This window comes from Homarus americanus, unplaced genomic scaffold (genome assembly GCF_018991925.1).
Source record: "Homarus americanus isolate GMGI-L3 unplaced genomic scaffold, GMGI_Hamer_2.0 scaffold18547, whole genome shotgun sequence".
Taxonomy (NCBI): domain Eukaryota; kingdom Metazoa; phylum Arthropoda; class Malacostraca; order Decapoda; family Nephropidae; genus Homarus; species Homarus americanus.
The window spans coordinates 478,090-505,108 of NW_024725521.1; the positions used below are offsets into that span (position 1 = coordinate 478,090).

Here is a 27,019-nt window from a genome sequence, read left to right on the forward strand (position 1 = left end):
CGGACACACCCACTCATTTTCACGTACACCATTCACTTTCACGTACACAGCCACACCAACGTTGGACACAAAAACTGGTCTTCATATTTCATTAATCACGACACAATTTCATTTTCGCTTCCCCAGCAAAATCACTTTCCTTCTCGTGACGCAGCACCCCCATTCTTACCTAACCTAACCATAACTAAACTTAACCTAACCTAAACTAACCAGAATCTACCTTACCCTACCTTAAATTAGCCTAACCTACCCTACTTTAATCTATTCTACCTTACTATAACTTAACCTAACCATAACCTACCCTACCCTAACCTAACCTACCCTAACCGAATCTAAACTCAGCCCACCTCGCCCTATGTTAATCTAACTTGACCCAGCTTATCCAAACATTATTTAATCTAACCTATCCAACATAACCTTGAATTACACACACAAGTACAGATACAAGCAGTATTACCCTTACAAGTACAGGTTGATACAAGATACTGGTATACATACAGGTACAACTACAGCTACAAGTACAGGTATAAAGCCCAATTACCCTTACAAGTACAGGTGCATACAAAGGTACAGGTGAAGACGCAGATAAAGCCACTTGAATATATTTTCCATCGACAAAGGATTTCCTCCGTTGGTACCTCAAAAACAGGATTATCTCACAAGCACCCCCTCCTCCTGCCTCCACTAACCCTCTCACTTTCCCTGTCCGTCGCGTCCCCTTCTCTCCCGTGTCGGGGGGAGGGGGGCTTGAGGGTTTCCACCAAGCAGCGAGGTTTTCCCAGTTACCCTCCCTCTCTCCCTCCTTCCTCATGACCTCTACCCGACCTCTGGCTGACCCTGCCTCACCAGCACCACCCTCATCTGAACTGCCCCTCCTGTCTCTCTCCACACACACACACAGAGCCTCTGCTTGACCCTTCTTTAACCCTGCCTCTCCACCACTCATCCAAACTTCCTCATTATGCAGTTGTCCACACATGCCTATGCCTGTATCAACCCCTCCCCCTCCCCCACACACATACAAGCACTGGAATATAATATTAATCATTGTAAACGTCAAGTAATGATAAAAACAATGAGTGTGGATCCCGCTTCGTAGGTGAGGGTGTTGACACGAGCCAGCAAAGGGTGACCTGACTTTAAAGGGTCATATTAGAGGTTCAAAGCTGATGTGGTGATTTTAGTTGAACCTGTGTTAAACTGTGTAATAAAGGCGTTTAGGGAGGAGTGTTTAGGAGTTACAAACCAGTCTGAGTTCCCAATACATCTGAATAGTTTTTTTTACAGGGCTTCACAGTTGACATAACAATCACGTTCAGCTCAGATGCACCCATAAGCGACTCTTACACACACACACACACACACACACACACACACACACACACACACACACACACACACACACACAGTCAGTATCGTGCCAGCTCTGAACTCCTGATAGAACAATGAACCACTGAACACCAATATGGAGGTTTTAAAGACTTCACCATAATACCACACCAATGTCAGCTGATGATAGAACAAGTGTAGAGAACTATGCCTTTCTTTGAGGTTTACGATAAGCACTGAAACAGATCTGGTGCAATACGACACTTGATGAGAGTATCACTGAGTCATGTCTACTGTTAAACAACTATCAGAGTTGTACTTAATCAATGTAGTCATACGTGTCACTTACTGTACGTGATAGCAACTTTATTTATCTTTAGTTATCATCTACAGTATTACGATAATCTGGCTTTTATTTTAAGCAATGTAATTGATTAGGTTTAAATATGTTATTTTGAAACTGGATTATGACGTTAGATTACCCTGATCTGTAAAACCATAACCAACATCTTATATATATATGTATATATATATATATATATATATATATATATATATATATATAAATATATTCCCCATAATTTACTTAACTACTGATTAATGTTCACTATTACTCATTATTATTAATGTGTCGTGTTCAGAGCTTTTATAAACATACCGGTATATATATTTCCTTATATCTACCCACTATGGACACACACACACACACACACACACACACACACACACACACACACACACACACACACACACACACACACACACACACACACACACACACACACACACACACACACACACACACACACACACACACACACACACACACACACACACACACACACACACACACACACACACACACACACACACACACACACACACACACACACACACACACACACACACACACACACACACACACACACACACACACACACACACACACACACACACACACACACACACACACACACACACACACACACACACACACACACACACACACACACACACACACACACACACACACACACACACACACACACACACACACACACACACACACACAACACACACACACACACACACACACACACACACACACACACACACACACACCCCTCGAGTCTCAGATAAATCCAACAAGTGTAATAACATATTACAGAACTAATACACTCGACTCGAGTGCCAACTAACGTCGGGTAGTGCCATTTGACCATTGACCTTTTCGTCATAAGGGTTGCCATAGTGATTATAATATGGATGAACTGGGTCTTTTTAAAGTCACTGGCCCAAGAATACCTGGATTAATCATGACTACCTGGCATCCACATGAGGGTTATAATGGTAAGGGAGACTGGGATAATAACATATTTTGTTTTACTTTGTGTTATACTGTATTTGGTCATGTTGGTAATCTGACAGAACGTATTACGACAAACAGCGTTCACCAGCTATAAACAAAACACTAATAATAGTGACAACACCAGTAGATTGCAGATTTTGTCACGTGTCGAGGGAATTATGGCCGTGAGTGTACGCTGTACTCACCCACCCACGACGACGGTCCAGTTACACACACCACTGGTCATGTGACTCACTCGACCAGCCAGTGTTGAGTGTGAGTTACTGATGTGATTTCAAAACTGAATTGAAGTTTAACAAAAGGTGGAGCATTGGTAGACCAAACTGTGTGTGTGTGTGTGTGTGTGTGTACGTACAAGCAAGGCTCACCTCACACCTCCAGCAGCAACCTCCTCACTCACTCAGTCGGCAAACTCACCTGCAAAATACAAAAAAAATATATTAAGTAAAGAAAAAAAATATAAATTCCAATTAAAATTTTACACGTTAATTGAGTATATAAGTGAGCATCACCAACAAGCACACACGCATAGAACACACCTGTATGGCCGAAGATACACGCAAACATACACGAGTGACGAGTGGCTGAATACCAACATGCACACTAGCTATACAACACCTGCGGCACAAACACACACCCATGTATACACGCTCACAAAACACCTGTGGTTAAGTATAAATAAACACCCAGAACCCGCCGTACAGAATGAGAGGCGCTGGTTCACCTCAACACAAGACACAACAGAGAAACATGACATCAAACCTTCATAACCTCCCTCTACTATCACCCCTTGACTGACAATTACCAGTTAACAAGCGGGGATAACCTGACACTGTGGTATGACTGGCACAATAATAACGATGTATTGTTCTCAAGCACGGTGTCGGTAGATAAATGAATAACGCTACCTAGCAATTCAGTGTATTCCGGCGTGCATTGTCTCACGTACATAAATAAAATACATAAATCCACGTTATTATACAGTAAGTGAAGAACTATTGGCTGGGAGACAACACAATCGTTCTTATCGAGGACCATCGACTGATAAGTAAACAAGGATGTGAGTTATATACAACATGTGAGGCATTATGGCACATGTGAGGCATTGTGACACACGAGAGGTATTATACCCCTATGGAAGTTATTATGGCACATGTGAGGCATTGTGACACACGAGAGGTATTATACCCCTATGGAAGTCATTATGGCACATGAGAGGTATTGTAACACACGAGAGGTGTTATACCCCTATGGAAGTCATTATAACACATGAGAGGTATTATGACACGTGGGACATTATGACACACTGGTCTGTTCTCGGTGACAACTACGGCGTTTTGCCCATTTTTAACCCATAAACATTAATCTTCAAGACATTATCACCATGATGTCGCTTTCTTGAACACCCACTCTAATGCGGTACCTGAGTCACACCTGCCGCTCACTGTCACACCTGTCGCTCACTGTCACATCTTCAGGACACACTCGCATGCACACACACATACATACACATGCATACATACATACATACATAAATAGATACATACATACATACAAATTCACACAGTCACACACACCGACTCAACATTCCGCCATATCTGTCCTGACTCCTTCCCACCATCTCTAACTGTGTCGGTGGTAAACTTGTCAGATATCGGCCATATCAGGTGGTGTAGCCTCGACATAATTAAAGTGACAGAGTAATGAAGTTTAATTCCCAGCTGGTAACTGAATCATACAGCTGCAGGGTGTTGCCTCGCCCACCTCAACACTGTGTTAAGTCTTCTCAAAGTGGCAATACAGTATTCACCTCAGGCACACACATGATGAGCTGACGGTGTTGCGTATAAGTTAGTTTCTAAATGATGGACTTTGGTTTTTACCTCCCATCACCAGTTACAGGTTGGTGAAATGACTGAGAGTGTGTGTGTGTGTGTGTGTGTGTGTGTGTGTAATTACCGTCACAAGCGAGTCTATATTAACCTTGACCACTGTTTCACCTCCCGAGGGGCCCCATGGCGTCACCACTCCTCCTCACCTGGGTTTATCTCCACCCTTCGACTCACACCTGATACCTGTAATAATCTACGGGGGATAGAGAATGTCACACCTGTACCTGTCTTAAGCCTTGCACATCCATCTTGAGGCCTGATTACATAACTAGATTATCTTGTGATATTATTTCATATCGTCTTTTAATAACACACACATACATACATACATACATACATACATACATACATACATACATACATACATACACATACATATAAACATACACAAATTAACAATACAGAAGACACTAATAAAAAGAAAAATCAAAGTAAATAGATGTTAAAAACCCTAGTCCCCCCCCCCCTCCTCTTCACCTAAATGACCCTCAAGCAAATGCCAAGAGTGTCCAGGGAATTCTGTCCGCGACTGTACAGGCCAGCGTGTCCTTACTGCTGTCATATGTAGCATTATTACAGATTTTTTCGTGGCGTTAAGTGACCTGCTAACGATAAGGAGAGCTACGTAACGTATTTACGATAACGATGTGAGAATTAATTACGCGGTCTGAGTGACAATGTGGTGGTTGGTAACGTACTAAGTATAAAGGTGCTGTGAAGAGTGTTGTCAACGGGTGGTAACACCACTGCGTTACCCAACACAACCCCGAGAAGGCAACGTAGGAATGCATGATTTCCGTCCTTCCTTGAGTTGCGGATATCCGTCCGTCCGTCTGTCTGTCTGTCAGTCCGGGATTTATGAACATGATAACTCAAGTAAACAACAAAGGCCTTAAACCAAACTTACCGCACTTGAACACATAATTTATCATCACAACATTTCTGCCTATGGACCATCATGCGAAATCTGTGACCTCGTAAGTTATATAATTTAAGGGTAAAATTTCCAAGTATATACCATTAAATGTTTAGGTAACGACAATAAGTTTGAGATGACAGCAGGAACACGATTACTAATGAATGGTTGTGTAGTGAGTGTCAATACCTGAGCTACACACACATTACGTAAGGGTGACAACATTAACCTGTCACACAAGGCAATGATCCCTTCTTGCCTCACTCACCTCCCTACGTAATCCACATGTCAATATTATATCACAACTCATTAGCTCTGAGTGTCAATTATGAAATAGTGTGTTCAATTACTGGCCTGATAAGATATCACATTTTGTGTAAATTCTTATGGGGTCAAGCAGCCATTGATGGTGTGTGTGTGTGTGTGTGTGTGTGTGTGTGTGTGTGTGTGTGTGTGTGTGTGTATGGTGTGTGTGTGTGTGTGTGTGTGTGTGTGTGTGTGTGTGTGTGTGTGTGTGTGTATTTTAAAGTTTATAGTTCGTGAAATGTGTCATTTGCTAGCTAAATTTAGACTACTACTACTTTGCTGTCACTCGGAATCAAGTATGACGATTATCCAGCTATGACACAATGATATGAGTTATTAAGGATATCACCTAGGTTGGTGAATTCTGAGGTGACTTAAGAGGCCGATGTGGGACCGGCAGAATCGTTCACAGACGTTGCACATGTGGGGGGCTACATCTAGTGCGGGAAGGGAGGCGGCAGCGTATTTTCGGCGTTGGCGCTTGTCTGCCTCTGTTTGCAGTCGGGCTAACTAGAAAATATTGACACCTCGAACGAACGAACGAACGAACAGAACGAACGAACAACGACACACACACACACACACACACACACTTTATCAACCACGACACACTCCTCCACCTCACTAATGAACAGTATCCAACCTCGTCCATCAGCGAGGTGTCAACAGGGGCTCGATAATTATACTGTACAGTACCTGGGTCACTGCACAGGTGTTCTGATATCGCCGTGACGTCACCAGGATACTCCAGATTTTCTCGGATTTCTGTTATCATGTCCCCTTATCAACATTCATGTCCTGGCCAGACAAAGGTTTAATATTATTACACCGACCACACGACAAACTTCCACTCAAGCGTGTGTTGAGGTGCACACACACACACACACACACATCTGCATGAGACAAGTGACCGCTGACGGAGAGAGAGTCGTCACACAGACACACCCTCATTTGCTACTCTCTCTCTCTCTCTCACAGAAACACCTGCCCTCTTATAATTAACACCTACAAATTAATCTCCTCATAGGTTCACATTGTCTGAGGTTGTCGGCAGTGTTTCACGACCTTCAACATCCTTTCATTAGTACACAGCCAAGATCCTTCTTTTTCCTCCAGTAGGTAAAAGAACTTCAAGGTGATGGAGGGATGAGGGAGGGGATGGTGGAGGTGATGGGGGGAGGAAGTGGTGGAGGTGATGGAGGGATGAGGGGAGGAAGTGGTGGAGGTGATGGAGGGATGAAGGAGGATGGTGGAGGTGATGGGGAAGTGGTGGATGATGGAGGATGAGGAGGATGAGTAGAGGTGATGGGGGAAGTGGTGGAGGTGATGGAGGGATGAGGAGGGATGGTAGAGGTGATGGGGGATGAAGGAGGGGATGGTGGAGTGGAAGTGGTGGAGGACAGAGGGGATGAAGGAGGGGATGGTGGAGGTGATGGAGGGATGAGGATGGTGGTGATGGGGAAGTGGTGAGGTGATGGAGGGGATGAAGGAGGGATGGTGAGTGATGGGAAGTGGTGGAGGTGATGGAGGGATGAAGGAGGGGATGGTAGAGGTGATGGAAGTGGTGGAGGTGATGGAGGGATGAGGGAGGATGGTGGAGGTGATGGGGGAAGTGGTGGAGGTGATGGAGGGATGGAAGGGGGGGATGGTAGAATAAGTGGTGGAGGTGATGGAGGGGATGAGGGAGGGGGATGGTAGAGGTGATGGGGGGATGAGAGGAGGGGATGGTGGAGGTGATGGGGGAAGTGGTGGAGGTGATGGAGGGATGAAGAGGAGGGGATGGTGGAGGTGATGGGGAGGAAGTGGTGGAGGTGAGGAGATGGAGGATGAAGGAGGGATGGTGGAGGTGATGGAAGTGGTGGAGGTGATGGAGGGATGAGGGGGATGGTGGAGGTGATGGGGGGGAAGTGTGGAAGTGATGGAGGGATGAGGAGGGATGATGGAGGGATGAGGAGGGATGGTGGAGGTGATGGGAGGAGGAAGTGGTGGAGGTGATGGAGGGATGAAGGAGGGGATGGTGGAGGTGATGGGGAAGGAAGTGGTGGAGGTGGGGAGGGATGAGGAGGGATGGTGGAGGTGATGGAGGGATGAGGGAGGGGATGGTGGAGGTGATGGGGGGAGGAAGTGGTGGAGGTGATGGAGGGATGGAAGGAGGGGATGGTGGAGGTGATGGGGGAATGAAGTGGTGGAGGTAATGGAGGGATGAGGGAGGGGATGGATGGGGGAGGGAAGTGGTGGAGGTGATGGAGGGATGAGGAGGGATGGTGGAGGTGATGGGGGAGGAAGTGGTGAAGTGATGGAGGGATGAAGGAGGGATGATGGAGGGATGAGGAGGATGGTGGAGGTGATGGGGGAGAAGTGGTGGAGGTGATGGAGGGATGAAGGAGGGATGGTGGAGGTGATGGGGGAGGAAGTGGTGGAGGTGATGGAGGGATGAAGGAGGGGGATGATGGAGGGATGAGGGAGGATGGTGGAGGTGATGGGGGAGGAAGTGGTGGAAGTGATGGGATGATGAGGAGTATGGTGGAAAGGGACGATGGGATAATAGGGGTGGTGTAGAAGGGAAGATAATGGGTGGTAAAGGGATGGTTGGTAGTGGTGGAGGTGAGAGTATCGCTGGCTGGCCCTTAACCACACAACATAATGAGCGGGACCACCTCACTTTTACACGGTGGCTACATCACTCTCTCAAGCCCCCCAATCACGAGACTGTACACACACACACACACACACACACACACACACACACACACAAACACAAACACACATTATACAGTCCTGCTCGAGGTACTTTTCCAACACAGATCGCTACACAGAAAATAGGGATCACGTGAAGATTAAACACCCTAACGCTAACCAAACCTACCCCACCCTAGCCTAATCTAACATGACCTAACCTAAGTTAACCTACTCTAATCAAACCTAACCCCATTAGGTGGAGTAAGGGTGTAAAATCATCAGGCGAAATAAACTGGGGTGGGGGCCCATTCTTCGGGTGATCAGACAACTGAATTCCGGGCTGACTAAAGGTTAAAAGAGAGACACCCTGAGGCGGTGATTTCCGGAAACGCTGAGATTCCAGACAGGTGTGTCCTTAAGGTCCACACCTGAGTGGGCAGACGTGACCTCCAGCCACCTGCTCCTCACTCTCTACCCTTCCCTCCCCAGCAGGAACTAAGACGCCTCCCTATCCCATCCCATATCCCGTGAGGGAGATACTTAGACGCTGAGAAATGCCTGAAGACCGATTGAGAGATACCCGAAGACTGAGAGGTACTTAAAGGCGGAGAGATACCTGGAGACTGAGATACAACTGACAGATACCTGAAGGCTAATTAATGTTATTACAGGAAGAGGTTGTTAGCTACCCAGTCTCGTTAACATAGAGCACATCCCCTTAAAAACCTCGATTAACATCCCTTCCCTCGGTTTAAGTTAATCTTCGGTAAGAGAACAGTTAGTCTGTCTGATAATAATCAGAGGACTGACGTTGTCCTTGATGGCGTGAAAACAAAAAATATATATATATGTGAGGCTGCTGGTGGTGGTGGTGGTGGTGGGGCAGTCGGCAACCTTGACATTCTGGCCGACCCCGCTCACCCCCCTACTCCCCACCCACCACCTTCACCTCCCTCACCCACCACCCTCACCTCCCCATCACCAGCAGCAGGGGAAGGAGGAGGAGAGGAAAGAGGAGGAAGCCTAGCATCACTTTCCCACCACCTCCCCACTACTTCCCCACCTCCACCTCGCCTCTCCACTACTTCCCCCACCTCCACCTCGCCTCCCCACTACTTCCTCACTTCCCCCACCTCCACTTCGCCTCTCCACTACTTCCTCACTTCCCCACCTCACCACTTCACTTAACACGAACACAAATGCATCAAGGGTGAACAATACTCAGACTTCAGTTTGTACAGGTAGTGGGGTCCAGTACAGTAGAGAGACCAGCGGGGTGTGGACAGATTTCCCACAGGTAACAAGGTAAGTAGAGAGAGAGAGAGAACTACTACACTGAGTAACGGAGAAACAGGTAAATTAAACACCAGGACGTTTTACTAGGAAGTGATGCAAGAACCTCAACTCCCGACTTAGTAAACACTGCATTGTAATGAAGCGTTGTAGTGTGTGTGTGTGTGTGTGTGTGTGAGTGTGTGTATGTGTGTATGTGTGTGTGTGAGTACCTGTAACTGTGGCCCTTTCCTGTTACTTTCTACACACCTTGCGTCTTAGCTACATCACTTTCCCTCTCACCCCCCTTCTCTCACAACACCACGACGATGGAGAGATCATAAACCACCCACCACCTCACCATCTACCACTGACATCACAACCACACCAACCAATCAACTCACATACCGTAATGACCTGTACCAATCCAAGGACTTCCTGCCACCACAATAATAGACTAATGCTAATAATACGATGAATTAAGACATGCGAAAAATAAACACACACACACTATAAAAAAAATACCTAGATGACCCTCAAGTGTCTAGACTTCCAGATTCACAAAAGGTTCCCTCGTAGCAGGAAACATTAAGCTACAACATACATAAAAAAATGATGTTCCAAATGGCATAAAAAAAAACACGTTGAGATTCTAACTACACTGGATACGTTCACTTGATAAGTCTAGGGATGAAATGAACATGGGGAACCTTTAGTGAACCCGGGTTATGAACATGGGGAACCTTTTGGGAACCCGGGTTATGAACATGGGGAACCCTTTGGGAACCCGGGTTATGAACATGGGGAACCTTTTGGGAACCCGGGTTATGAACATGGGGAACCCTTTGGGAACCCGGGTTATGAACATGGGGAACCTTTTGGGAACCCGGGTTATGAACATGGGGAACCTTTTGTAAACCCGGGTTTTGGGTCTCTACGTAGGAGTATCTCAGCCATGACCAGAGCTTTAGAGACAAAAGGCCCAATGAGATGAGCTTCTAATGAGACAAAATTTCAATGAGACAAAAATCCCAAAAAGACAAAAATCCGAGGCAAAAAACAAAAGAAAAAAACAAAAACACCGAAACAAAATCCCAAAGAGACATCTGGTATTTAACACACACACACACACACACACACACACACACACACACTCCTGTCACGTAATAGAACAAAACCTCCCTTCATTTTTAGCGTGTGAGTAGAGGAATTTGCCAGCCTCTACCTTCATCACGGTGACACGACTGAGGTGGGAGAGAGAGGGGACGTAGATAAAGGCATGGAGAGAAGGGAGTGATAAGAAGTAAGTATAGATAATGATGGAGAGAAGGAAGTGATAAGCGAGAAATGTAGATAACGAAGGAAGAGAGAGGAAGTGGTAAGAGAGAAAACTAGATAACGGGTGTAGAGGGAAGGCAGTACAGTAGTAATGGACGATAGAAGTAGAAGTCATTGAAATAAAGATATCTAAGAAACAACATACACATAATCTTTCTTCATCAAGGCGTGAATTTGTATTAGGTGTAGAAGCTGTCGCCAACACAACAGCCAAACCCTATGTTAGCGAACTGTATTACCCAGAGTTAAGGAATAATCCAAGAGGATCGGACACCTCGTCAACTACACTGGCTAACCAATTAACCCGTAGAAAGAGACAAGTTCTATCGACAGCCACACCAACTTCGACCCAACGAACCAATTAATATGTGCGCACTGTTTCCTTATAAACCTGACGCAGACAAACTAACATCTGACGACGTCTCTTTCAACAAATATCATAAGACCCTAATAAGTAACAGGTGTTGCTATGGCACATTAACATTTCTTACCCTAGCAACCGAACCTGGTGTCTGAGTCTGTGCGGTTGTTAGGAGCAGAGGACAGTGGGCGGAGATTAAACTGGTGGGTCAATTTTCGACCACTACACCAGGTCATAAACTACAACACTTTCACGGGAGGTTGTCACTTACTAATAAATCTCGAGTCCAAATTCACAAAGGTTCGTACAGTGAATATTCCGTGTACCTTAACTGGATAATTTAAGCTAAACCACAAACTTCTCATTCAAATATAACATTACAAATAACACTAAGACTTTACCTTCACAAGACACTTTCACTTACCGCCACCAGTTAGGAGAAGAGAATTACAAGACACTCTCCCTTAACCCTCTATCATAATAATTACTAAGTGTATGTATTTAGCTAAGGTTGAGTCTCAGTATAATTTAGATGACATTATTGTGTTTTTATCTCAAGTCAACCAGTTAGATAGGTTCTTATATCTTTTTGGTTAAGAGGAACTTTTTGAGGATCTAGAATCTGGTCAGTAACAACAAGTCACCAGGCCAGCTAAGTGTCTATGAGGAAGGTCAAGTCAGGCTATAACTCTACCTGGATTAAGTCATCACAATACCTGGACGGCTTAGAGAGTCAAATCACCAACCACGACAGTTGTAAAGAGTAGGGTCACTATTTAACTACAACAACGAGGTCATTCACGAGGGCCTCACCAAGCCAGGATATCACCAACCAAGACAGAACAAGGTGGGGGGAGGGCACACACACACACACACACACACACACACACACACACACACACGCGCGCGAGCGCACACACACACACACACCATTCGGGTCACTGTCGTAAGCCCCGAGAAAACGGGATTCTGGTGTCCTCATTTGACTAGCGTGGACAATTGGCAGAGAAAACCCGACTTTACCTGACGAAGGAGTTAAGGGTTATTCTCGTCTACGTTGCCGACGTCGTGGCCAGAACGGGATTTTTGGGCTACAGTGAGATGGTAAGGGAGAGTGAGTCTTACAGGGGAGGAGGGTAAGTACTGTAATGTTTTGGAGACGTTGGAGCAGGATCCGAGAGGCCCTCATCCTCCTCCTCCTCCTCCTCCTCCTCCTCCGCCGGTCTGTCAACACACCAAGGTTAACCACTCTTAACCTGCCCCAGCCCAGCGACCCCATCACCACCCACCGCCGCCACCATCACCCTCACCGGTATCCTGCAACCACCAACACCGGTACATGCAACCACCATCACCGGTACCTGCAACCACCAACACCGATACCTACAACCACCAACACCGGTACATGCAACCACCATCACCGGTACCTGCAACCACCAACACCGATACCTACAACCACCAACACCGGTACCTGCAACCACCAACACCGATACCTGCAACCACCAACACCGATACCTGCAACCACCAACACCGGCAACAACCAACACCGGCACCTGCAACCACCAACACCGATACCTGCAACCACTAACACCGGTACTCGCAACCATACCACCACTAGCGCCACACTCTCGGTCACTACCACCTCACACCACGACACAGTTACAACCATACCACCACCAACCATACCCACAGTGAACCAGGACAGGGGAGAGCCAGCAACACACCTAAGAACCTGTCATTATCACACTGTACCACCACTAGTGAAACCAATCCCTTACATCTATGGGAAGTCCATCATGGGGAGACCAAATATGACACGGGACGGAACGGGACAGATGGGAAGGTGGACGGACGGACGGCGTTACAGTGGGGACAGTTAACCAGGGATGGGATCATGACCTTGGGTACAAAAATAGCTGTCCTCGAGTCCAGTTACAGGTCGCTACAAAAATTCCTCATTAATGCAGACAACCACAAACACGGCTACACGATGACGGGACTAATGAACCTCACTACTAATAAGTCGTAGTTTAATAGGCGCCAACCTTTCCCTAACCTAATGTATTAATGGCCCCGTGATGGTTACCCTGGGGTCTACTAGGACTGGGGCCCACTTAACCTGTAACACTCCTAGCAGCTTTCTCCCTCTTGACATTTTATTTTATAACTTCAGACACTAATTTATTCTAACGTGATAAAAGACGAGAACGTTGAGGAGTTGATACTTATTACAAGAGTTAAATGTGTCACCACAGGCTGGCCATGAAGGGCGGCCCTGTAATACATAGTGACGTAACGCGGCCATGTTGGTGAAGTAACGCGGCCATGTTGGTGAAGTAACACGACCATGTTGATGAAGTAACACGACCATGTTGGTGAAGTAACACGACCATCTCAGTGACGTAACACACAGGTCAAGACGATAAACAGCTCTCAGGTATATGGAGTCCTGCTTTGACATGCTAACTCCTGAGGAATGTTCCCCCCCCCTCCTCCTATCTCCACACCTCCTACCCCCCCCCTCTCACACACTATCACCTCCATGTGGCTAACCCCTCCAATATCTTATCTCTGCGCCACAACCCCTCACAACAACCACCACTATTACTACTACTACTCTACACACCTAAATCCAACAAACTTTTACCGGCAGATTTAGATGCCATATTACAGTGTTAATTTTCGTCAATGGGTGAATGAATCCTTGAAACTAACGACTGAGATGTGTTATATTTGACACTCACAGCAAGAATATGGAGCTATGACTATCATCTTCCTCTTTAAATTACACTAATAATATCTCACGGTCACCTCTACACATCAGCTATGGGTGAAATCAGACGACTTCTTCAGCATCAGGGAAAAGTGAACCAATCATCTCGAGATATTGAAGCAGGATGGTACAGGAAGGTGATGTTTACGCTTTTAGTACTGGGAAATATCTGACGCTAATATGTGTGTGTGTGTGTGTGTGTGTGTGTGTGTGAGTGAGTGAGTGAGTGAGTGAGTGTGTGTGAGAAGAGAGTAGTGTAAACGACGAGAATAAAATAAGAGAAAAGAGAATGAGAGAAAGAAAGGAGAGAAAGAAGAAGAGAGTGAGGGTGTGTGTGTGTGTGTGTGTGTGTGTGTGTGTGTGTGTGTGTGTGTGTGTGTGTGTGTGTGTGATTGAGTGAGGGTGTGTGTGTGTGTGTGTGTGTGTGTGTGTGTGTGTGTGTGTGTGTGTGTGTGTGTGTGTGTGTGTGTGTGTGTGTGTGTGTGTGTGTGGTGAGGTGTGTGTGTGTGTGTGTGTGTGTGTGTGTGTGTGTGTGTGTGTGTGTGTGTGTGTGTGTGTGTGTGTGTGTGTGTGTGTGTGTGTGTGTGTGTGTGTGTGTGTGTGTGTGTGTGTGTGTGTGTGTGTGTGTGTGTGTGAGTGAGTGTTTACCACTACTAACACTAATTTCCTTCACTGAGCTCAGACAAACACACAAACTTTATTTATATCATGAAACCACTGAACATCACCCACAGTTAACACTCCCAGTCAACCGTTGCTCCCAGTAAACCGTTAACACTCCCAGTAAACCGTTAACACTCCCAGTAAACCGTTACACTCCCAGTAAACCGTTAACACTCACAGTAACCGTTAACACTCCCAGTCAACCGTTAACAACAACAGTTAACACTCCCAGTCAACCGTTAACACTCACAGTCAACAGTTAACACTCACAGTCAACAGTTAACACTCACAGTCAACAGTTAACACTCACAGTCCACAATTAACACTCCCAGTAAACCGTTAACACTCCCAGTCAACAGTTAACACTCACAGTCCACAATTAACACTCCCAGTAAACCGTTAACACTCCCAGTCAACCGTTAACACTCCCAGTAAACCGTTAACACTCCCAGTAAACCGTTAACACTCACAGTCAACAGTTAACACTCCCAGTCAACCGTTAACACTCCCAGTAAACCGTTAACACTCCCAGTAAACCGTTAACACTCCCAGTCAACCGTTAACACTCACAGTCAACAGTTAACACTCCCAGTAAACCGTTAACACTCACAGTCAACCGTTAACACTCACAGTCAACAGTTAACACTCCCAGTAAACAGTTAACACTCACAGTCAATTCATCACCCACAATAAACACTCAACACAAACACCTCTTCGCCCTCCACACAAACCGGTTCCTATACACCCAGATACACTCGCAGTCACCCTATACTCACACTACTCCTTGCACTGTCACTATGTTGAAATGCACTGTAGTTTGAGCTTTTCCCCATCTAGTTATTATATATCTTATTTGTATCACTTATGTTACTTGTATATTATTTGTAAATCGAAACCCATTCCCCAAATATGTAACTGTATATTTTCAGCCTTCTGGCTGCCAAGCTTTCAATAAACCGTTAATTATTATTATTATTATTATTATTATTATTATTATTTCATCTACACCGCGGCGTCACAAATTACACACCTCTCGCAACATCCACAACACACAAACTGGTTCCTACACCCTCAGCTCGTACAGTACACAGTCACTTTCTTCTGGCGTAGACATTGAGCTGGTGCTGGGTGCTTCATGACCCCGACTGTCAAAGTAGTGTGTGTACAATATATATATATATATATATATATATATATATATATATATATATATATATATATATAATTCGCCTTGGTATTCAGGGGTTCAAGAACTGATTCGCCTGGATTTCATTTGGATTATTTCTGAGGTATTAATAACGTGTCTGTGTAATGTATGTCTAGTCGTCTCACCAATTACTGCCTCCCTCACCCTCACTCCCTAACAGCCGCGAGGAATGTAGCGCAATGTACATTCTTATGCCAGGAGTAACAGTATCGTCCACGGTGTGAGTATATACGACACTTATCCTCGCTTTCCTTTACTTCCCTTGGGGGCCAACACTTTCTTCCCTTATAGCTACCTGACTGGGCTCCCCGTACACGATTATGACCTGCTTCACTTGACACTGGGTGACTTCTGACACAACCGGGGCAAGAGAGCTTAACACACACAGGTCAAGCTTGACTTTTATCACCACCACTGACACAGTCTACCCTTGTCTTTCACCACCACCATCACCAGTACCACTTTCACCGACGTGACCACCAGCAAGAGACCACGCCCACAACCCGCTTGCTCTACCCTCCCCGCGTTGCTTAACCAAACTCTTGTGTGACCTTGAGCTCTCTAGGTCACACCATGACAGCGCTACTCCCGTCTTGTCTATAAGGTTGTCTCTCTGTGTACTGCTTGCTGGATGCCGACCGTAGCCGAGATGGTGGCAAGATCCCTTCTTCAGCACACAAGGCAGCAGGACCAGGTTCTTTTTGAGTCCACCCGTACTGGTTTACGGTCTACAGACAGCCTTAACCCCCTACCCTACCTGGTGTTGGCTGCTGGACGTTGGTGATCATCTGTTTCTTATGTTGACTGTCACACAAACAACTTCTTTCCCTGTACACTACTGCACTCCTTACTAACTCTCTTTCACGGAGACACAGACTCCCTCAACTCTACATCTCTCCGTGTTTGCTCCGTGGCCCCTACATCTCTCCGTGTTTGCTCCGTGGTCCCTACATCTCTCCGTGTTTGCTCCGTGGTCCCTACATCTCTCCGTGTTTGCTCGGTGGCCCCTACATCTCTCCGTGTTTGCTCGGTGGCCCCTACATCTCTCCGTGTTTGCTCGGTAGCCCCTACATCTCTCCGTGTTTGTCAGTACATCTCTCCGTGTTTGCTCGGTGGCCCCTACATCTCTCCGTGTTTGCTCGGTGGCCCCTACATCTCTCCGTGTTTGCTCGGTGGCCCCTACATCTCTCCGTGTTTGCTCGGTAGCCCCTACATCTCTCCGTGTTTGCTCCGTGGCCCCTACATCTCTCCGTGTTTGCTCCGTGGCCCCTACATCTCCTCAGTGGTCCTTCGTGCAGTGGCTAGCGCACCACCTTAGAAATCCTAACCTTTAAGTCGCTATTGACTGATCATCTTCCTTCGTGACAGCTGGCCAACTGTCGAAGCGAGTGACGCGACCCAGGGTACAATTCTCATCACAGCTGGTGTACAGACATCACCCACCCTAAACAACTCTCACCATCACAGCTGGTACGCGGGGGATTCACTTTCTCTTGGGTGGCAACTTTCAGTGTACAGTAGGTGGTGGAAGGGGTCTACACCAGGGCACGAACGACCTTGTGGAGCAACAACCCCGCTATAACCTGCGTTGACGAGGTTATCTGGTTTCCGTGTCGACGTAGAAGTGATGACGTGCCAACACCACCCTTCTTCCTTCAGGTGTGTGTGTGTGTGTGTGTGTGTGCACCACGTCTCCCGAAGGCTTCACTGCACATCAACTCAGCCATGCTCGAGTCTTTGGTCAAGTCACACATAAATATAAATGTTTAAGGACTGTGAGATAATATTATAATTACTCTGATGAGACTATAAGTTGTACTTTATTATGTTATACACATTTTACAGTGCTCTTGTTACACTAAGAAATTGGGGCTGGGGGTCTGTTAAGATTGGGGTCTATCAGGACAGGGTTCATCAGAGGTGGGGTCTATCAGGACAGGGTTCATCAGAGGTGGGGTCTATCAGGACAGGGTTCATCAGAGGTGGGGTCTATTAGGACTGGGTTCGGCGTGAGACCATTTAATCATGATCTAATTGTACAGGTTTGTAACACATGACCTTCCCCAGGTAGCAATATGTGGGTCACCTGTGTGTGTGTGTGTGTGTGTGTGTGTGTGTGTGTGTGTGTGTGTGTGTGTGTGTGTGTTTCTTACCCTAACCTCTTCCCACACACCCTCTACCTCCTCCACCATCAACACTTTTACTCTCTCCCGTTCTTTTCTCTCATCGCTTCCCTCACTTTCACTCTCATCTCCTCCAAGTTATGATTGGTGTTGTGTTTACCTGATGTCCACTATCATCAGTATCAACAACTACCACCACCACCACCAACAACTATCACCACCACCACCACCAACAACAACTATCACCACCACCACCAGTACACATCAAACATTTCAATATTTTTTTCCCGTTTACATATTCTGACGATCATCCTCTCTTACAGTTAGTGATGATAAAATAATCATTAACAACAACAACTCTCTAAGTGTCTGGTCATAACAACAACATGTTATATTATTTCCGGATACGGTTGTGACCTATAAGAGTGATGCCACACCCTGTAAGATCTATTTATGACCAAGAAGAGTGACGCCACACCCTGTAAGATCTAGTTATGACCAAGAAGAGTAACGCCACACCCTGTAAGATCTAGTTATGACCAAGAAGAGTGACGCCACACCCTGTAAAATCTATTTATGATCAAGAAGAGTGACGCCACACCCTGTAAGATCTATTTATGACCAAGAAGAGTGACGCCACACCCTGTAAGATCTAGTTATGACCAAGAAGAGTCGCGTCACACCCTGTAAGATCTATTTATGACCAAGAAGAGTGACGCCACACCCTGTAAGATCTATTTATGACCTATAAGAGTGATGCCACACCCTGTAAGATCTAGTTATGACCAAGAAGAGTCGCGTCACACCCTGTAAGATCTATTTATGACCAAGAAGAGTGACGCCACACCCTGTAAGATCTATTTATGATCAAGAAGAGTAGCGTCACACCCTGTAAGATCTAGTTATGACCAAGAATAGTAACGCCACACCCTGTAAGATCTAGTTATGACCAAGAAGAGTAGCGTCACACCATTACAACGTGGTAGTGATAATACCAACATTTACCACACTTTCATAACAATAGTGTATAAGTCGAGGCGATGAAGAAGAGGCGAGTGGGATGGAGTGGAGGCAAGTGGGATGGGAGTGGAATGAGAGTGGAGTGAAGTGGAGTGAGGTGGAGTGGGAGTGGAGTGGAGCAAACAATGGGGTCGTGCTCCTGGTGAAAGGCCACGAGGAGGGTTGTCAAGTGGCACACGTGAGCTCCGTCCTGACACACCACAAAATTATCAGTCTTAGTTTCAGGAGATGGTGGTGAGTCGTGGTGAGTCGTGGTGAGTCGTGGTGAGTCGTGGAGGTGTACAAGACAGATAAACGTCTCATCCTTAACAATGAAACGTACCAAAAGCATCGTTCGTTAATTGTGGGCTTTGATTCATATATCGTCAAGTTTGTCACTGATTATCCAAGTTTGTGTCAGGATTATCCAAGTTTGTGTCAGGATTATCCAAGTTTGTGTCAGGATTATCCAAGTTTGTGTCAGGATTATCCAAGTTTAATGTCATAAATATTTACAATGGCGTCAGGAATATTTACGTTGGTGTCATGAATACCCAAGTCTGTTATTGTTTACTTCTCTGGAACCTTAAATACAGTCGACGAGTGTACCAGAGTAGAGAATGGAGGAATCAGTGTCAGTACCTGGCTGTCGGGAAGACTGATGCGGCGGCGGCGGCGGAGACACACAGGTGCGGTGTGCAGGACGTCGCGGGCGAGTGTGAAGCACTGGTGGTCGCTCAACAATAAGACCACCAGCCAGCACACTACGCCGGGGACACCAACCTGCCTCTCCTACCTCTCTACAAGGTTACTTCCCGTATCTCTGGCTACTGCCGTCCTCCCCTCCGTTACTCTCACACTACACTACCTACGCTGTTTAACTTAATTGGTGCCCCCCCCCCCACCATCATCCTAAATTACTTGTATATGTGATATGCATTACATATTAAGTCTTCTTTTATATAAAGTACCTGCATATGCAAGCGCCTGTGTGTGTGTGTCTGTGTTTATTACATACTATAGTAATAGGAGCATGTACAAATATGTAGAGGAAATCACTCTGGACTACAGTACTTAGAGTGTGTTTCCCCCAAAAGTTCAAGTGAGGTGAGTTTTTCTGGAGCGAGGCACGGTGCACAGGTCGCCAGCCATCACTTCCATTTCCGCCTGGGAGACGTGGTTCCTAGTCTTCCGGTGTAGAGCAGCGCGGTGAGACACGGGTAAGGTGTCACCTTCACCCTACAGTCCGCCAGGGACACCAACTGACCCTCACACACACACACAACACCCAACGGGACTTTACACATGACACGGAACTCTTAATTAACACTGATTTAAACAAAACTAAACACTAACATTCCTCTATACAAACACTATGAAGAAACTCTCAACACTGATCAACACCAACATCAGCACTCAACACTCCTCTACTGTGTGTCCCATATATTCAGAGGTTAAGGTCCCCGGACTCCCCTCTACGCCCCTGTGAAAGTGAGACCCACAGGCTGGCCCGTTAGTGGCACTGCTACTACAGCATACTGAATACTATACCTTTATCGATACTTAAAGAGGCAGTGTGGCTGGTACTGCACTCGACAGCCTTTAATTCCGAACTATAAAGGCGACTACTGTACTGTACTCACTTCACAACTTGGTGGACTAGGGGCTTCCAAATGAGAACCAATTACCCTAAGGACAGGAGACAAGTGCTGTATCAACTTGGCCACTGCATCCTAATACATCCGTACTTTGTCTTACACACTGTAATTATGGACACAATGGTATATATGTTCCCCTATCAATATTAACCATGGCATGGTAACGGTTTGCGGGCAGGGTTTGTTTTGCTCAAATGATATTTAATTATTATTACTGTTATTGGTATTTCAGTATAATTTTGTCTCCTAACTGATATTAAATGAAGGTATCTAGTTAAGGTAGAGACTCAGTGTAACTTTAATGCTATTTTGGGACATACATATTGGTCTTCAGTTTAAGTAGATCAGTTAGGTACAATGTTACAGGTTCAGTAACAAGAAATATTGACGCTGTAACTTATGAGGATGTGGACACTTAAGGCCTCCACCCATGAACCTGTACAGTATAGGTATATAAATGTCACATCCTGTCTGACTTGTAATCCTACCACACCTCTACACCACACCATACCAATACCACATTACTACATCACACCTCAACCACACCGTTACCACACCACTACATCACACCTCTATCACACAACTACCACACCTCTACATTACACCATACCACTACCACACCTCTACACCACCACTACACACCGCTATACCACCATTACACCACACCTCCACTACATACCACACACCTCGACCACACATACCTCACCTCCACCACACCGGGAAAACACCAACCTTGTAACAGTTTATACATTATAATTTTATTATTCCCCACCACCAAGATCCCCCCCCTCCCCTTAGTCTTCTCTCTGTCATTATCAACACTCACATTATGGTAACTGAAGGCTCACCAACAAGTAACAAGATCACTAGATAACAAGATGTTGTTACCTCTAGATTAAGGTTAGGATATAAGTACCTCTGGCATTATGTTCCTCAAGCAGATGTGAACAAGACTAAATGTAAAGTGTGTGGCCAGACATATGGCCACACACTTGAACACTACGTCCACGACTGTGTGAAGATAGAACCCTTTAGGGACAGGTTAAGGCACAGTGTGTGTGAATGGCACAACACTTCATCCTAATGGCAAGATAGCCGACATATTAAGATTGTATCCACTTTTTTGCACTTATTAACTACATCAGTTCTCATGTACACAACGTACTTTAATACTTCTCACGCAAATGTGAATAACAAAGTGTGCGGCCAGACATACTGCCTCACACGCCTATACTCACGCAGTTGTGAATAAGTTACCCTTTATGTATAGAACTAAACAAATAATGTATTTGAAATACTGTGTAACTTTCAGTGCCATAATATCCTGACAACGGGGGTTAATTATTCTGACCCTTTGTAAACCATACTCTGTGGTCCTTTAGCGCTACCGCTCACAGGATGAGTGTGGGGTGCACAATAAACTAGCCGCTGTAAGCGGCAAAATCAGTACACCCTCACCAACACCACTACACCCTCACCACTACACCCTCACCAACACCACTACACCCTCACCAACACCACTACACCCTCTCCAACACCACTACACCCTCACCAACACCACTATACCCTCACCAACACCACCACTACAGCACCACACCCTCACCAACACCACCACACCTCACCACACCCTCACCAACACCACTACACCTACCAACACCCTCACACCCTCACCCACACCACTACACCTCACCACACCCACCTCACCAACACCACTACACCCTCACCAGCCACTACACCCTCACCAACACCACTACACCCCTCCCTGTCACCACTACACCCTCATCAACACCACTACACCCTAAACACCACTACACCTCATCAACACCACTACACCCTCCCAACCCACACACCTCACCAACACACTACACCCCACCAACGCCACACCCTCACCACTACACTCTCGCCAACACCACTACACACCCTCACCAACACCACTACACCCTCACCAACACCACTACACCCTCACCAACGCCACTACACCCTCACCACTACACCCTCACCAACACCACTACACCCTCACCAACACCACTACACCCTCACCAACACCATTACACCCTCACCTCACCACTATACCCTCACCAACACCACTACACCCTCACCAACACCACTACACCCTCCAGCGCCACTACACCTCACACCACTACACCCTCACCAACACCACTACACCCCTCACCAACGCCACTACACCCTCACCACTACACCCTCACCAACACCACTACACCCTCACCAACACCACTACACCCTCACCAACACCATTACACCCCCGTGTAATTACCCGGACACTTTTAACAATTCACATTTTTCAGTAAATCAATCCCATACAAGACCCACAAGTAGTTTTAGTTTACCAAATTTATTGGCAGAGCTTGTAGGCAGTTTGCCTATTCTGAGTAATTCAGTCAGGTCTTGACACTGAGGGTGGTATCACTTCTCACTGCCACGCAGGACAGAGGTTCATACACAAAGAAATACATCATATTCATTAACAGCTATAAATGTATAGAGGTCAGATTCATATGGGTAATGTCACTGTTCACTGCCATGCAGACAGAGTTCGTACACAAAGAGATGCATCATATTCATTGACAGTACATATACATATATGTAAACACACACACACACATATACATACATACACATATATACATACACATATACATGTACATATATATACACACGCACTTTTCACTGCCATACAGGACAGAGGTTCGTACACAAAGAATGCATCATATTCATTGACACTATATATAGGTCAGATTCATGTGGATAATGCCACTATTCGCAGAGACAGAGGTTCGTACACAAGAAGGAAATACATCATATTTATTAGCAGTATATATAGGTCAGTGGATCACATACATTAGTCATATTCTAATTGAAGACTAATCAGTGTGGGCTAGCAGCAAATTTGGGATAAACAGCAAAATGTCCTAAGCACACCTGATTCAATGAAGTAATTACATAGTTTAGATACAATAAGTCAGGTGGCCTGAACTCTTTGACAGTGTCACATTCAATAATATAGTGTTCAAGTGAATGCTTTAAAGGTTTATCACAAAGTTTACATGCTGAGTGTTCCGGTATGGGTACAGCGTTACTAACTTGCCAGATGTGTCTGTATTCAAGCCTAATTCTGGCCACGACTACATCACATTGTCTGGTTCTGTCCTTATGCTGGCCATACCGGTACCTCTTGTTACAAGTAGATGTCATATAGAACCAAATATTGAGGGAATTCTGGTAACAATTGTAGGCCGCTTATACATCACTGTATGAGCCTACACTGACAGACAAACCAGGTAGCAACAAGAAATGGAAGAACAGAGTAGTAGTAGTCGTAAGTAGTATTAGCAGCAGTAGCATTAACAGCAGTAGTATTAGCAGCAGTAGCATTAACAGCAGTAGTATTAGCAGCAGTAGCATTAACAGCAGTAGTATTAGCAGCAGTAGCATTAACAGCAGTAGTATTAGCAGCAGTGGCATTAACAACAGTAGTATTAAGACGTAGCATTAACGGCAGTAGTAATGGCAGCAGTAGCATTAACAACAGTAGTATTAGCAGCAGTAGCATTAACAGCAGTAGTATTAGCAGCAGTAGCATTAACAGCAGTAGTATTGAGACAGTAGCATTAACAGCAGTAGTGTTAGCGGTAGCATTAACAACAGTATTAGCAGCAGTAGCATTAACAACAGTGGTATTAGCAGCAAGTGGCATTAACAACAGTAGTATTAGAACGTAGCATTAACAGCAGTAGTATTAGCAGCAGTAGCATTAACAGCAGTAGTATTAGCAGCAGTAGCATTAACAGCAGTAGTATTAGCAGCAGTAGCATTAACAACAGTAGTATTAGCAGCAGTGGCATTAACAACAGTAGTATTAGGAGCAGTAGCATTAACAGCAGTAGTATTAGCAGCAGTAGCATTAACAGCAGTAGTATTAGGAGCAGTAGCATTAACAGCAGTAGTATTAGCAGCAGTAGCATTAACAGCAGTAGTATTAGCAGCAGTAGCATTAACAGCAGTAGCGACAACATCAACACCACACAGTTACCGTCAGTGGCGAGGTGGCCCAGGAAGTATACACAACTACACATGCTACATCGGCGGAAGGTCGACCAGGTTCTAAATGCCAAACTTTCCAGCAACAGCAGCAGTTAGTGAGAGGCTGTCCCTTGCCTAGCTATCCCAGACACACTACCTCTGATACCCGTAAAAACAGGACTGGTCTACATTGATCGATCCCCCCCCCCCCTTTACAGGTACATGCATGCTTGGGTACGGAATATTTAAGATGTTGCTGGCACTGTACATAGGCACAGCATGCTAGGTAACACCACTCAGTACTGTGGGGAGGGGGGGAGTGCCAGTATTAACCTAACCTAACCCAACTTAACTTTAACCCTCTCCCCAAAGACAATAACCTTCTGATATCGTTACGGTAGCCACTTCGAAAACTATTTGACAATTAACGAGGCAGTATATCCTTGGTTGAGTCCATTTACTGTTCACCATTGTTTGTAAACTCACGCTGTCTAATTTTTTATAGGTACGGTTTACGTTTTTTGTATACCTACATTGTCTGCATACATGCTGAATCAATGTAAATTTATATGAAAAGTTTAACTGAATATGTATGTATGTATGTATGTATGTATGTATGTATGTATGTATGTATGTATGTATGCATGTATGTATGTATGTATGTATGTATGTATGTATGTATGTATGTATGTATGTATGTATATGCTGACAACTACATAGGAAAGAAGAAAACACGAAGTTCCCAAGCGCTTTCGTGTAATTCACATCTTCAGGGGTGAGTACAGACTGACTGTATATACAGTATGTATGTATGTATGTATGTATGCTGCCCCATCTTCGTCCCCAGGCAACACTTGCAGCAATCGTGTAAACAGCATTGACCAATCAGGCATTAAGTGAAGCAATCGCGTAAACAATGTTCACCAATCAGAATGCTTTAACCTCGTAACGTGTACAGTACATAAGGCTCGTCACAGGCTTTCATTTCCTTATTTAGAACTGTTGCCAAGTAAACACTGACCTGGAGAGAACGGAGGAGGATAGTGGAGGAGGAGAATAGCGGAAGAAAAGGATAGCAGAGGGAGAGGATAGTGGAGGGGAAGATAAGCCAAGGAGGACAGTGGAGGAAGAGGATGATACCAGAGGAAGAGGAGGGAGAACAACAGAGGGACGGACCAGGTGAAGAAGGAGGCGGCGGCAGGAGGCATAGAGACCCCATGTTACATCAGACACAGCCATCTATCATGTCAGGTGTGATAAAAACATGAGCGGATTTAGTGATTACGTCATCAATCAGTCAGGATATAGTAACCTCATTACCTGAGCTTATACAGTAGTTGGAAAAAATAACTTAATATTAACACAGATCGAGAAAGAGAAAAATGACGCATACCTGATCTAGTTATTTTGAGAACACAGAGACAGGCAGACAGGTAGGACCGAGAACAGTACAATACTCTGCCCCATAGGAAAAATATAATTTACTTCTACTTGTTGGATACTCTTATACCACAAGAAGGAAACACGTGTGCTGAATCCAACAGAGATGCATAGGGAGCAGAGGTGGACGATGACTATAAAGAATAAGAACAGCCAAGATGAGACTTTTGAAAGCAACAGTAAACAAAACCCCGAGACACACAGAGTCAAGAGTGAGATAATAGGCACACGCTGGTCACTGAGACAACTGGAGAGGAGGACTTGGCTCCCACAGCCTCAGGGAACAACATCAACACCATGTTTTTTCTGTGTATGTATGTGTATATATATATATATATAAATATATATAAAAATATATAGATATATATATATATATATATATATATATATATATATATATATATAGAGAGAGAGAGTGTGTGTGTGTGTATTTATTTAGTCCCCTGTACTGTACATTACAGTACACTTGCCTGTCAACGTGCAGGTATGTGTTAAGAGATCTACCACTCAGCGAAACCAAGTCTATGGGAAGGAAGAACCAGTCTTACACACACACACACACACACACACACACACACACACACACACACACACACACACACACACACACACACACACACACACACACACACACACACACACACACACACACA

General features: G+C 45.3%; 1 protein-coding gene across 12 annotated transcripts in view; it reads right to left on the minus strand.

Annotated features, from left to right (window-relative positions):
• LOC121865198 (UDP-N-acetylhexosamine pyrophosphorylase-like) overlaps positions 1–27,019 on the minus strand; it is a 97,188-nt gene that overhangs the window by 50,667 nt on the left and 19,502 nt on the right. Inside the window, exon 1 of one of the 12 annotated variants that reach the window (XM_042364519.1) lies at positions 19,870–19,966. The exons of 10 other annotated variants lie outside the window; for them this stretch is intronic. The gene's annotated coding sequence lies outside the window, so the exon portion shown is untranslated. Of the gene's footprint in view, positions 1–3,066; positions 3,086–19,869; positions 19,967–27,019 lie in introns of those variants that run through there. One more of the 12 variants, XM_042364521.1, reaches the window with a different exon arrangement.